Raw genomic sequence first — 15,243 nt, forward strand, 5'->3', positions numbered from 1 at the left:
AGCAACCCTCCACGTTCATTGGAGCATGGAACTCTGGGATCCTTCATCTACCTTTCAATATTGATTAAGCACCTATGGTCCCCACAGAAGATGCTGTGGTTAAGAATGTAAACTCTGGAGCACACTGCCTAGACTAATGTCCCTTCTCTGTCACTTCTTAGCAATAGAAACTCGGGCAATTTCCTTAGCCTCGCTGAGCCTTATTTCCTTCCTTTGTAAAATTAGGATTAAAAAAAGAAGAATATTTGTGAGAATATCAAAGTGCAGTGAATTGAACGGTTAACTATTCCTATTCACTAATCACGGAGTGAGTCACTGGGCGGGGGTAGAGGAAAAAAAAAAGAATTAGGTCTTTGAAGACTGACAATAAAATGTAAGGCAGCAGGAGGCAACATCCTCATTCATCTAGAAGCCATTTTATTTATCAGAAGATTTCAGATAGTGTCTGAGAGCAAATGGGGAAATGATCTAGAGGCTCACATTTGCTCCTCTCCCCCTGCTGTTGTTTACCATGATAGGTCCTTGGAGTCCCGTTGAATATATAGTTTGGTGCGTTTTTTACACTTAACACTAGGAGACTACAGAGTTTCATGTCCTTAACATGTTTTTCTCACGGGTTCAAGGTCAAGTGCACAAAAATGAATTAGTTATAATCCTTGATATATGACACTCCCTTTACGGGTCCAGTCAAGGTCTTTTTTTCTTCATTCTCTGTGAATAGTAAACACCATTAAAAGCTTTATGCCCAACTTAATACCAAGGTAAAAATGTAGATGCCTCTATGTGACGTTTCTTCATCCTCTGTGCCTCCTGCCCCCATCCAGCAGAACCACTATTCCAAATTACGTGCACACGATTCCCTTGCTTCGCCTTTTTCGGCATCTATATGTATTCCAAAACAAAGTACGCTTAGCATTGGGCTGTTTGTCCATCATTATTTTGAAAAGGCCTTAATGCTGTCTGTTTGGGATCCACCTTTTGATTGAAAGCTATGCATCTATGTTTTGTTCACACTATCGATGGAGCTGCGGCTTGTTAATTTCAAGTTTTAACACTATCTTGACTATACATTATGTCATGTATCCATTCTTGTGTCGATGAGAATTTGAGATATTTCCAGACTTTTTAGTATTTTTTAGACACTCTCTGGATACGCAACCTCCTGACCAAGGGATTTTCCACTTCTCAACTTTTACTATGTGAATGGCCGAGGGATGATGTCTCACCATCGTTATTTGTCTTTCCCTGAATGCCAACTCAGAGGAAGATACCCTTATACGTTTATATGCATCTTCTGGCCAACAACCACATATTGAGTGACTTTCTCAGAATCACAGAACCACCAGGCTGGTATTCAAGGCAAAATCATTCAGGTTTTCAAAGCTAGCCCTTCCATGCAGTCGGCCACAGTGATGTCAACACCAGAGCAGATACCGTTAGTCTTGACGTGGCTTTCGGCTCTGAGAGTTCTTTGAACTTCTTGGTCAGTTCATTGACAGGAGATGTCCGCTATCCTAATGAGATATTTAGAAACAGTCGTCCAAGATTCTTCGGAAAGGAAAAAGAGATCTTTGAAAAACTTTACAGGGTAAACAACTGAGAAAAAAAAAGTCAAACTTCCTTTCATGTCATCATAGCGTATCAGAGTTGGAAGAAAACTAGACACGTGTGTGGCCTCTCCCAGCTGTCTGCTCGGCTACTTTATTTTACAGCCGAGAAAACTGGGAGACATACTTCCAGGTGACTTCCTCGGGGTTCCAGTAGGCCAGTGGAAGAGTTGCAACCAGCAATTGGTGTGCATATATTTCAGTTATCGGTTGCTCTGGGAAAAACCACCCCAAATTTCAATGACTTTAAACCATGCTTATTTTAGTTACACATAATTCTGTAGGTTTTCCGTGTAGGCTGTGTAGGTGGAGGCTGGGCTCAATCAGGTGTTTCTCACCTTGTACCGGACTCACTTGGAGGGACTTTGGTGGTCTCTGTCAGCTCACAGCAGGTTGATCTAGTGGTCCTCAGCTGGAATGGCTGGCCTCAGTTCTTTGTGCTCCTGCCTTCCTTAGACCAGTCGGGGCTTCCCCTGGTAACAAAAGAGATCCTGGTGGTAGAGAAGATAACATCTGGTCTGCAAGCACATGTCAAACCTCTGCTTCTTCACATTTGCTAGGGGTACTATGGGCCAAATCACATCACAGGGTCAAGGCCAGGTTTAAGGGAGGGAGGGATGCACCTTGACTCGTGATGAAAGCAACAATAACATGACAATTGTTTCTTTCACATTGCAAGTTAGTTGTTTCAATTAATTGAACTCATAGCCGAGAACAGTTTTAGGTTTATGGAAAACTGAAACAGGAAGTACAGAAATGCCCCCACATACTCACTGTCCCCCACCCTCTGCCCACAGTTTCCCCTGTTGTTAATATCGCGTATCTGTGTGGTACCTTTGTTACAGCTGATGTGCCAATAGTGATGCGCTGTTATTAATAAAGTCCATCGTTCCCAGCAGGACTCACTGTGTCCTTGTGTCTTTGTGACTTTGTTAAATGTGTAATGCCATGTATCTACCATTGAACTAATATACAGAATAGTCTCCCTACCCTCCAAATCCCCTGTACCACCTTCTTTTGACCCTCACCCTCAGCCCCAGCAACCAACAACCTCCTTACCATTTGCCTTTTCCCTCCCACATGTCACGTAAGTGGATAGCCATGCCATATATAATCTTTTCAAACAGGTTTATTTTATTTAGCCAGATTTTAAGGTTCCTCCCTGACCTTTTTTCCCCCCGAGATTTTATTTAAATCAAATTAGTTCACATATAATGCAGTATTGGGTTCAGGAGTAGAATTTAGTGATTCACCACTTACATATAACACCAGTGCTCATCCCAACAAGTGCCCTCATCAATGCCCATCGCCCATTTAGCCCATCCCCCACCCACCTGCTCTCCAGAGCCCTCAGTTTGTTCTCTGTATTTAAGAGTCTCTTATGGTTTGTCTCCCTGACTTTCCATGAGTGAATAGCTCATTTCTTTTTATCACTGAATCGTACCATCGTATCCATTGTGCCACCGCCTATTTACCGATTCACATATCGATGTACGTCTTGCTCGTATCCAACTTTTGACAGTGAGGAATAATGCTGATGAAAATGTTCATGAACAGATCTTTATGTGGACATACCCTTCCAGCTTTTGGGGGTAAATACCTGGGAGCACGATTGCTGGATTGTAGAGTAAGAGTAGGTCTACTTTGTATGAAACTGCCAAACTGCCTTCCAGAGAATCATTTGCATTTCGATCAACAATGAGTGAGAGTTCCTGTTGCTCTAAGCCCTCAGTGTTGCCAGTGTTCTAGATTTTAGCCATTTCCGTAGGTTTCTGGTCGTATGTTGTTGTTATTTTAATTTGTAATTCCTTCATAGCACATGATCTTGAGCATCTTTTCATGTTTGTTTGGCACCAGAGTCAATCTACAGATCAAGCTGGGCAGAAATGGTATCTTGACATAAAGGAATGGGGGAAACATACAACCTTTTTTCTCTCTCTCTCTCTCTTTTTTTTTTTTTTTTTTTTGCAATCTACAACACAGAACCATGTTTTCAGCAACAGTGTATCTCTTCTTTTTTTAAAAAAAAAGTTTTTATACATGTATTTATTTTTGATAGAGAGAGGCAGAGCACAAGTTGGGGAGGGGCAGAGAGAGAAGGAGACACAGAATCCAAAGCAGGCTCCAGGCTCTGAGCCATCAGCACAGAGCCCGACGTGGGGCTTGAACTCGCAAACCATGAGATCATGACCTGAGCCGAAGTCAGACGCTTAACGGACTGAGCCACCCAGGTGCCCCCAGTGTATCTCTTCTTATAGTACCCCAGCTATATGCAGTTTATATACAGAAAACTTCCTGACATTTATCACTTCTTAGGTATGAGCCAGGAAGTGGCACTTACTACTTTACATATTATTTTCCTCAAACATCTAGAGTTGGGCATTAAGATCGTCACTTCAGAGCAATATAAATCGAGATTTAAATGGATGGGCTGTGGCTAGCACTCTTTGCTCCTGGAGTTGCCCTGTTCTGATCCCTGGATTCAGGCCCCATCTCCCAAGCCGCTGTGCCAAAGATCTTACAGCTTTGACCAACAGGGAGCCCTAGAAATGCACTGAGAGGCAGGAGAAAAGCAAAGCAAGGGCCTTTCTCTCTTCCTCTTTCAGCCTCAGGCTGTGTGTCTTACGGCTGCTGTGTCTGATGTGAAGGGTCACCTCTCAGCACACAGGTCCCCCTTGCTTTCTTATGGCCCAGACCCTGGTGGCAACACCCTCTTCCTTGGTGCCACCAAGAGATGATGGAGGCTCCCTGCCTGGTAATATCTCACTTTCCTTCCCTTCCACTGCTTGGCCTCCCCTCTTCATCTCTTTCATCACCTGTGAATCCAATTCCCCGTGCGAAACCCATCTACATTATTTATGGCTAATATTTTATTTTCTTTGGTTGGACTCTGATTCATACAGCAGCCTTCCCAAATTTCCATAGATTTTTCGAGGTAAAGATAAAATACAGGCCCAGATTGAATTCCCAAGCCTCCCATTGCATGCTGCCTCTCATGTGAAATATTTATGTATAATGTGGAATAAAACTTCTAAAAAATAATTGATGCCCTCGGAAAGATTTGAACACATACTGCCTCTATAAAACGAGAACAGTATCATCTGAAATAAAAATAAACATCAATTTGATTCACCAGTTTAGAGACAAATTCAAAGAAAGCCCCCAGGAAGTAAAACAAAAAGTCAAAGCGCTGGATATTTGGAGAGGAAACATTTACAGATTATCTGGAAAGATTTTTTTTTTAATTTTTTTTTCAACGTTTATTTATTTTTGGGACAGAGAGAGACAGAGCATGAACGGGGGAGGGGCAGAGAGAGAGGGAGACACAGAATCGGAAACAGGCTCCAGGCTCTGAGCCATCAGCCCAGAGCCCAACGCAGGGCTCGAACTCCTGAACCACGAGATCGTGACCTGGCTGAAGTCGGACGCTCAACCGACTGCGCCACCCAGGCGCCCCGTGGAAAGATTTTTAAAATCATGTGATATATGGGGGCGCCTGGGTGGCTCAGTCGGTTGAGTGTCCACTTCGGCTCAGGCCATGATCTCACAGTTCGTGAGTTCGAGCCCCACGTCCGGCTCCATGCTGACAGCTCGGAGCCTGGAGCCTGCTTCGGATTCTGTGTCTCCCTCTCTCTCTGCCCCTCCCCCACTTGCATTCTGTCTTTCTTTCAAAAATAAATAAATGTTAAAAAAAATCACGTAGCATACGTACAGCTTTTACTGGTGAGGCCCTTGCCCATAAGTAACACTTATAAAATCTGCACAAAAGATTAAAACAACAGCAAACGTTTTCGTAAGTCTCCCAAGGGGGGGAAGAAATGAGAGCACTGTCTGCTGTACCAGGAGAGATTTGAAAGTGTGTGTGTGTGTGTGTGTGTGTGTTTGCTTGTTTGTTTGCATTTTTGTCTCTCTCTCTCTCTGTTTTTTTTTGTTTTGTTTTGTTTTTTGTTTTTTTTGCAATGAGATGATTCCCCAGTCTCCACAAACTGTTCGAGTGGTAGAAAGTCAGTCTTTGTGGTGTCAACGTCAAGAATTAGAGGCAGGAAGGACAGATGATAAAAGATGAGAGAAAGGGGCTGCAGAAAGCAAGAGACATGAGAAATCCTAATGTAAACTCTGGCTTCTAAACTATGCATGAGAGGCCTTGGAAGATATCAAGGGGCCCCGTGAAGAGGCAGAAGGTGGAACCGGAAAGAACCCAGAAGAGCTTCTAGCTCATCCCCAGAGAGACACACTAGTGAGCTAACAAAGGGCAGATGCAATTTGCAGGAATTTTGCCAGGTGAGATAAGCCTAAAATAAAATGTGCAAAAGAGTACACTCTTTATAAGGCCATTCATGGGATGTTCCACAGAACAGACGACACCGATGTATGGTGAACAAAAAACGGAAGGGTGTTTGGCACTCTGCAGGAGTGAAAATTGCCTGGGAAGAGGCATCGAGGAAATTCTTATGTCGTGAGACAGAGATAAGTTATACAGGGGTATGCGCTTGTTAAGATCATACACCTAATATTTGTGCTTTTAGTTTTCTAAAGACTTTACTTCAAAAATTGCATAAGATAGAAATATGCATAATAATAGAGCACTATATTTCAATACCTAGTCAATGTAGACACCATGCTAAGAAAACAGTATCAAAATTACCCAGTGCACAGGGCACCTGGGTGGCTCAGTCGGTTAAGTGTCTGACTTCAGCTCAGGTCATGATCTCCCAGTCCGTGAGTTCGAGCCCCGCGTCGGGTCCTGTGCTGACAGCTCGGAGCCTGGAGCCTGCTTCGGATTCTGTGTCTCCCTCTCTCTCTGCCCCGCCCCCCCAACCCCCCTCATGCCCTGTCTCTCTCACTCTCAAAAATGAATAAATGTGAAAAAAAATTAAAACTTGCCTGGTTCAAATTAGAACACTTGAGTACAAGGGAAAAAAGAAAACTTAAATGTCAATTATGAATCCCCGAAATGGCACCGGCCCAAAAAGGTTTATAGGATCAAATGTTAAAAATGCTTGTGTCTCACATACATTTATTACAAACATTTTTTAAGGACAGAGAAAAAGGTGTAAAGTTCTCCACATTTTACAAGGTCTGCAAAAACTTCACTGTCCACACTGGAATAAAATGGCAGAAGGAGAAGGCACCTAGCTGGCTCAGTCGGCTAAGCATCCAGCTCTCGGTTTCCACTCAAGTCATGATCTCATGGTTTGAGCCCCATACTGGGCTCTGCGCGGACAGTCTGGAGTCTGCTTTGGATTCTCTCTCTCCCCCTTTCTGCCCCTCCCTGCTTCTCTCTTTTTCTCGAAATCAATCAATAAACATTTTAAAAAATGGCAGAAAGAGAAATATAAGCCAACGTAACTTACACATTCAAACTCATAAATTCCAATTAAAAACCAGGGGCTTTCATGAGCTGAGTCTAGGGAGACTCAGATATGCTACTAAATTGCAACAAATTAAAACAGTGACCAACCTTTCAGAGAAAAGCATAAAGAAACGTTTAGATTATTTAGATTTTACTCTGACAAAGTGCAACTAAATTTTAAAATGTAGTTTGTTGAAAGTCATCACATTTAATAAAACCTCTGTTGTTATTGCTGTAATATACTTATTAGAAATATTAATATTAGAACTCAAGTTGTATGAGTTATTGGTGTTTTTATTGTCATTTTCCTAAAGTCACGACACAACAGAATTCCCCTGTTTTCTGTTTACTCGTGTTGGCTTCCTGCATATTATCATTGAAGGAAGGATATTTTTGCCACTTTTGAGAGTTTCAACATTTTCTCCAACAACCTTTTAATCTTTTGATGTTAAAGTGTATATCTTACATTCATTATTTCTCCTCTTAATTTTTTTTTAATCTAGTTGAAATGATGAATTTTTTTTTCAATTGTTTTCGTGTGATATTCCTAGCGAGTGTTTCCAAAGTTACTACTCTCCCCACCTTTAAACACTGTCCTTTTAGTTTGCTTTTTATTTGCTCTTGCAGATCTTGAGAACATTCATCACTCACTGGCACTTTAATTTTATAATTCGTTCATTGTCTGCTTCTCCCGATAGAATATGATCTGTAAATGATGCAAGGATTTTACTCATTTGGCTGTGCTGTTATATCCCAACAGACAAAAGAATTCCTGACATATAACCATCGATTTATGAATATTTATTCAATGAATTAATGGTTTGTACATACTTCCAATGCTTTTATTAACTCTTAGATGTCTACGTCTTCTGGAATAGCTGTCATTTTGTCTTGCAATCTGTTTATGTTGCATTTATCAGATGACTAGAATCTCTGACGATCGGCTAGAGATAGACCAAGGCTCACTATATAGCCACGATTGACGCTCAGTGCTAAGTAGAGAGGAATGTTTGAGTGGGGATTAATAGAATTCATCAGACCCCTAGAGTACTTTCTTTTCCTTTTGGTTCTTTCTAGGCAATCTCAAATGCTGACTCCCATTAGGAATACTTAGATAACGAGCATCCCTGCGTTAATAACACAGCTCAGCAATACGTTTAAAAAAAACAGTAAAAGGCCAAGCTTAAAAATATATTTTAATTATAAAAATGCAAGGAAGCTTCAATAATAGAAACTACTCCATCTCCTTAAAATATTATGACAGAAAAGGAAAATATGCTCATTTAACTAGTTAAAAAAATACCTGAGTAAATGAAGAAATCTACTTCGTTCAAGGATGACAAGAATCAATACTGTAAAGACCATCTTCCTCTCCAAATTGATCTATACATCTAAAGCAATCCTAATCACATCCCAATAGCATTTTTCATGGACTTTGACAAAGTGTTCCTAAAATTAATATGGAAGAGAAAATGTTGAAGAATGCAAGAAGCTAACTAATATTTCCATTAAAAATGAGATTAGTTTGATCAGAAATTATATATGTAAAGTTTAACTAATTAAAGGAAAGTGATATTAATGCAAACTGCACACAGACTGGTCATTAGAACCCAAGAGAGAGTCCATAAATAAAATAAATTTGCATGCATTTGGAAAGTCAGTGAAGAGCTGGAATTTAAGACGAGAGAGCTGTTCTACAACCCTCATGGGCACAGTCCCTATCGACGTCCGTGTGGATGGTGCCCCCTAGCGAGATGGACCGTGCATTACATGCAGGTGGTGCAAGGAAGTTCTGCCTTTCCCATCCTGAAGGAGCAAGTTAATTAATGTGTTGTTTGGGGTCATTTGGTCATGGATTTGGAGAACAAATGAAGTTGAACAACACTTGAAATATCTACACAAATAAGTGATTAAAGAATACTGCTTTTAAAAAGAACTTCAAAGGTGTTATAAGAAACTATATGAGCACATGATTATAATATCAGTGTAAGGAGTTTTCTTTCCAAAGACACAGAAAGCAAAATCGATGCAGGAAAAGATTGAAAACTTTAACTGAATCAACCTTAACTTCGTTTGTATTAAAAACAGCTTCATACACAACTGTTAAAACACAAAGAAAATGCTGAGGAAAAATATATGCTGAATTGTCCAAAATATGTATCGAATACCTCCAAATAAATTTGAAAAACATAATTTTTAAAAGTTCTACAACTTAGAACCTGGGTGGTTCAGTCGGTTAAGCATCTGACTTCAGCTCAGGTCATGCTCTCGCAGTTTGTGAGTTCGAGCCCCGTGTCGGGCTCCGTGCTGACCGCTCGGAGCCTGGAGCCTGCTTCCTATTCTGTGTCTCCTTCTCTCTCTGCCCCTCCCCCACTTGTGCTCTGACTCTATCAAAAATAAATAAAATATTTAAAAAACGTTAAAGTTCCACAACTTAAACGTTCTTCCAAGAAGACTAGATACAAATTACAAATACAATAAAAAAGATAACCTAGCTACTAAGAAAGAAAATCAAACCTGTGTGGTACTTCTTTTACAGAATAGATTGGCAGTTTTTAAAATATCGAATCATATTAGTTGGCAAGCGGAAGGAATCATGATATATGCCGTCATAAAATGCTACAGGGATTGAAATTGGATAAAGTTTTATTTTACATTTCCATTAAACTGGAAGTTTTAAATTAACTATAATTAATCCATATGACCAAAAAGTTAGAGAAAGCGAATCATAACTCTGCACTAACCAGAAACATTTTCCAATCTTCATGTACTCGAAAGCAAAATTCAGGAAGTCATTTTATATTGTACAATGAAAATGAAGTACAGACATCCATGAAACGTGTATGTTTATACACACTCATATATATAGGTACTATATATGTAATATGTAATATCTCTCACATACATCAAATCTCCATCCTTGCTTTCGTAGGTCAAAGCATACAAGACCAAAGGGACATTCATCATATCGAAATAATTTCCCAGAAAAGTCCTCAATTTAAAATATATAAAATTGTAAAATAATATGAATTACATTATGTGATTACTGTGGGAAATATCTTTTAAGTTAATTTACTTTGTTACTTCCAAGTTTGATATTTTTCTTTCTTCAGGGACTTACATTTCAAATCGATTTAATTTGTCGCTCATACTTTCTCTACCTTGCGCCAGGCAGAGTGAGCCAGAGTGCAGACAGGGTATCAAGACTGCCTCTGAAAAGAATGAAATCTTGCCGTTTGCAACAACGTGGATGGAACTGGAGGCCATTTTGCTAAATGAAGTAAGTCAGGCAGAGAAAGACGGATATCATATAATCTCACTCGTGTGGAATTTAAGAAACTTAACAGATGACCATGGGGGAAGGGAAGGAAAAATAAGATACAGAGAGGGAGGCGAACCATAAGAGACTCTTAAATACAGAGAACAAACTGAGGGTTGATGGGAGTGGGAGGGTGGGGGGAGGGGAGATGGGTGATGGGCACTGAGGAGGGCACTTGTCAGGATGAGCACCGGGTGTTGTATTTAAGTGGCGATCATGGGAATCTACTCCTGAAGCCAAGACTACACTCTATGTTAGCTAACGTCACACAAAAAACATGCCTCTGAGTTGGTATTTCTATTTTGTCTGGAAAGGAGAGCCATGGGCCCGTCTCCTCCTCACCAATAGCTTGATAATCATGCCTCCAGCCCCCTGCCTTTGCTTTGCACACTGCATTGTCCCGTCCAGGGCTAAGAAGCCTCATGAATTAAGCAGTTATTAAGAGAATTTTATATTGCTTTTTATATTTATTTTATAAATTTGATCCAAGCCTTTGTGAGTAATGTATATTCTGTGCTTAAAGGGAAATATATTATTTACATTGAATACCTCACACACCGTCTTCAGATACCTCTGAAACGCATTGTAGCATCTGCCTTTTAGCATGTGGTTCTTGACATGAAATAAAATATTAACGCTCTATATTTTATACTGTAAATAATTGATGTTGTTGTCCCAGGGGCTCTGAGTGATATCAACCTTCAACGGACGGCCCTTCTTCAGATGAAGCCAGATCTCTTCTCCGCTTCGAAGTTGAGAAGGTTTCAGAGGAGAGCAAAACAAAGGAGAAAGGGTGATAAAAGGTGTGTGTGTACGTGAGTGTCAGTGTTCTGTTGCAGATGCGTGTGGAGCCGGCTGCCAGATTTGCTTGAAACTTCTCGGGATGTTGCGAACCCCGTCCGAATCGCTCCACGATATAGTGTCAACTTTTCTTTCCGGGGCCCTTTGCTTCAGTCACAAGACTTCAGAAAGGATGAACATATTTTCTAGACGAGGATCCTGGCTGAACCACATCTTTTCTCTCAGGTCAAGCACGGATTCTGTCAAGAGTGCCTTATTTTGCTCGGTTTTATACATCTAATGTTTGGCTTATAGGATGGGGGGGGGGGGCCGTGAAAGAAGAGGAACATGAAGCCCCCGTCAGGCAGGAGAGAGGGCGCATGCCTCATATTTTTTGCAGCAAAATTCTAGTTAGTCAGAATCCAAGGAAAACCATTTATGACTTGTTAGCCAACTTTTTAATAATTTCAAAAGCTCAAATAGGAAGAGAATATTCCCACGCTGCTTGCCACACAGCTCTCTCTGCCATCACACATACCCTCACATCACTACCCAGCATGATATGGTCGCACGCACATACACAGACACCAACTCCCGCTGACACACACACACTTAAATGCCACAAAGACTCCTTCTCACAGACACGCATTCCCTCTTACCCGTCACAGCGATGTTGTGACGTAGAATAAGGAATATCTATTTACTCTTCATCCCCGTTTCCGGCACAGAGCTCCTATAATCCTTGAGAAATTTTCAATGATGAGAGCAACAAAGGTATCTCTTGTTATGTTCATAAGGTGATTGTTGGGCCGCACTCGTGAGTGGGAGCTGGTTGCCAGGGCAACACATCTTGTGATTAAAGTGTTGGAACTTTCAGTCCCGTGCCCTGACTTCCGGGGGAGGGGAGAGGAGCTGGAGGTTGAATCAGGTGCCCATGACCAACGATCTAATCCATCGTGCCTGTGTAACGAAGCCTCCACAGAAACCCAATAGGATAGAGTTTGGAAGGTTTCCAGGTTGTTGAACCCATGGAGCTGTGGAGAGAGTGGGTGCCTGGAGAGGGCACGGAAGTCTGTGCCCTTGTCCCGTCCCTGGCCCTACACATCTCTTCCCTCTGGTGGTTCCCGAGTTATATCCATTTATAATAAACTGGTGGTCTAGTAAGTAAAATATTTCTCTTGAGTTCTATCGCCATTCTAGCAAATGAGATGAACCGAAAGGAGGTGGGGTGGGTCATGGAAATCTCTGATTTATAGCCAGGCAGGAGTACAGGTAACAATCTGGATTTGCAACTGGCATGTGAAGGGTACAGAGCCCTTCACCAGTGGGGTCTGATGTTGTCCCGATAGACGGCGCCAGAATGGAGTTGAATTGTAGGACATTCAGCTCCCTTTGTTGGTGGTGGAAACCCCCGTGTTGCATCCGGGTCCAGGAACCCTCAAATAAACACTGACATGTAGGCATATATCTGTAAATCTGTCAAACCACGACAGCTGCCGTGGAGCCTGGATACAGAGTTTGCACCCCTGACCACCGCCCTGCACTGCCTGTCCGCAAAAGCATTCACATCGCATGCTTCCCCCTCTGACCTCAAGGTGACTCAGAACTTAAGTCTTCGGGGCTTGGCGAACGTCACTGTTTTGGTGGCAGTACTAAAATCCACAACTTATTCTTTCCCTTCGCAGTAGAATCTGCAAAATATAAGACACACGTCCAAGTTTCAATTCTGGATAAACTATTAATTAACTAATTCAGTACAAGTGTGAACCAACCTCTGAATGGGACATACTTATTCTAAAACTCGTCTATTTGAGATTCAAATGTAGCCGGGCAGACCGGCTCTAAATTGGTTGTAAATTGCACAACTCAAACTCTAAGTGAGAAGGAGGATAGAGGAGAAAAATACGATATTTTAAATTTAAATTGCTGATTTACTTTCTAAATATTAAAATTAAGTGCAAGACCCAAAAACAAAGAGAAAATGATGCAGATAAGGTGATAATTGAACTAGGAAAAGCACATCCTAGTTCATCAACATCAGGCACCCAGGTCTTGGCTTCTAATACAGTCGTCTCAGCAAAGAGACAAGGATTCCTTGGAGAAATGGCCGATTCCAGGACCGGGGTGGGAAATACACAAGAGTAGCCTGATGTATCTCCTGCGGCCAGAAAGTAAGAAGCGCTAAAGCAAAATGCACGGAGCAAAAACAAACAAAAAGAAAACCACAATGAGGTTGTATGTCAGGGGACCGTAGGGAACAAATAAAGAGCTTCCAATGGCCCAATCCAGAACAACTTGGGGAGCAAACTTAACGAAGTAGGTTGATATTATAGCCCAAAGTATAAAATAAACATCCATGAGGCCACACTGGTATAAATATCTGACTAAATCAATCAGTCAATAAAAATCTTTGATGCAGGGGCGCCTGGGTGGCGCAGTCGGTTAAGCGTCCGACTTCAGCCAGGTCACGCTCTCTCCGTCCGTGAGTTCGAGCCCCGCGTCAGGCTCTGGGCTGATGGCTCGGAGCCTGGAGCCTGTTTCCGATTCTGTGTCTCCCTCTCTCTCTGCCCCTCCCCCGTTCATGCTCTGTCTCTCTCTGTCCCAAAAATAAATAAAAACGTTGAAAAAAAAATTAAAAAAAAATCTTTGATGCAGAATTCCAAATAATTTATGTAGCCACTACTCTCTGGAGGAAGTGGAGCCTAACCACTCCCACTGGTCTTACGCGTGTGCTGCTCGCAAGGAGCAACTCTGAAGTCGAGAAACCTACAAAATGCCCCCTCAGACAGGCATCAGGCTCACATCAGCAGTGGTAGTATGTGCTCTTGATATGGTTTAATGGGACTAGCACTTCCCCTCTGTGCTCCTCCTTCCCCAAACTCTTAACTCCGGTTTAATCACGAGGAAAACATCAGAGGTGCCCCAGTAGAAAAGCATTCTGCGAAATACCCAATCGGTATTCCTTAAAATTGCCAAGGTTAGCTACAGCAAGGACAATCTGAGAAACGGTTATAACTCGGGGAGTTTAAGGAGACACGGCAGCTAAATGTGATGTGGCATCTCAGGTAAGATCCTGAAACAGAACGAGAACATTAGGCAAAAACTAAGGAAATCTGAATGAAGTATAGACATTTCATACTAATAATATATCAGTATTAGGAAATGTAACAATATTAGCAGTTGTACTAAATCTACACATGCGGAAAAACTGGGTATGAGGTATATGGGGAGTCTCTGTATTATCTTCTTAGTTTTCTGTAAACTACCCTAAAAAAGTGAAGCTTATTAAAAAAAATTAAATCTGAGTAGGCAGGCAAGGAAGACCTAATTATAGAAAATCTTCCTTTCTCAGAGGAATTTGGGGGAGAGTTAAAAGCCACCCTAACGACATTCTACCCGTTGGGGAGGGAGCTTTCCTGGGACTCTGCGGAGCATAAGGGAAGAGAGAAATCTCTGATGTGCACTCGCCGACACCTGTTTCCACCTGCCTAAATGGGAAAACCAACGACCAAGGTTTCACATTCTCTGCCTCTGCCTCCGTGTTTTGAACAAATACGGTATGACTCACCATGGGTTTTATTGTAATTGCGGTATAATTATATGCGGAGAACAGGGAACGTCGAACTATCAGCCTCCTCTCCATGGTGTTCCAACAGAAGGTAAACATGGGAAACCTAGCGAGGAAGCACCACAGTATCTCTCCGCTGAGCAATGCACAAGTGCTCCCTTCACGACGCAGAGTTCTTGTAAAGTCGGCCTTGGATGATGTATTGTAGGCTTTTGACAATATAGTAGGTTTGGGGCTCCTATTTCTCCTATCCATCTAAGATGTGTGGATTTTGCCATCTTGTTGACTACCAGATGAAGGAAAGAAGCCCAAGAAGGAATGAATGTAAAATGACTAATCTTGAGGGAGACCAGCTAGCTACTTGGCTGCCCTGAGTGAGGAAGGCTCTGAAGATTGGCAGACACAGAGTTTCCAGCCTTGCTCTTTAAGACCCGGAGTCCTGCCTCATACTACATGCAATCCAATGAGTGTCTCAGATGTTGACCCAATTAGAGATACCTTCTCCCAGGGGGTCTGTGTGATTCTGTCGGTTAAGACCCCAGCATTTGATTTTGGCTCAGGTCATAATCTCACAGTTCATGGGACCGAACCCAGTGTCGGGCTCCATGCTGAAAGT

The 15,243-nt window shown here is 41.9% G+C and overlaps 1 long non-coding RNA gene across 1 annotated transcript; it reads right to left on the reverse strand.

Annotated features, from left to right (window-relative positions):
* Positions 1-396: 396 nt before the first annotated feature.
* LOC109496250 lies at positions 397-11,891 on the reverse strand. The gene is made up of 2 exons (XR_002152254.3): positions 11,719-11,891; positions 397-2,098 (listed from the first exon to the last, which is right to left on the reverse strand). It is a non-coding gene; the product is annotated as an uncharacterized LOC109496250 (long non-coding RNA).
* Between the last annotated feature and the right edge of the window lie 3,352 nt (positions 11,892-15,243).

This window comes from Felis catus, chromosome F2, assembly GCF_018350175.1.
Source record: "Felis catus isolate Fca126 chromosome F2, F.catus_Fca126_mat1.0, whole genome shotgun sequence".
In the NCBI taxonomy this organism is placed as follows: Eukaryota; Metazoa; Chordata; class Mammalia; order Carnivora; family Felidae; genus Felis; species Felis catus.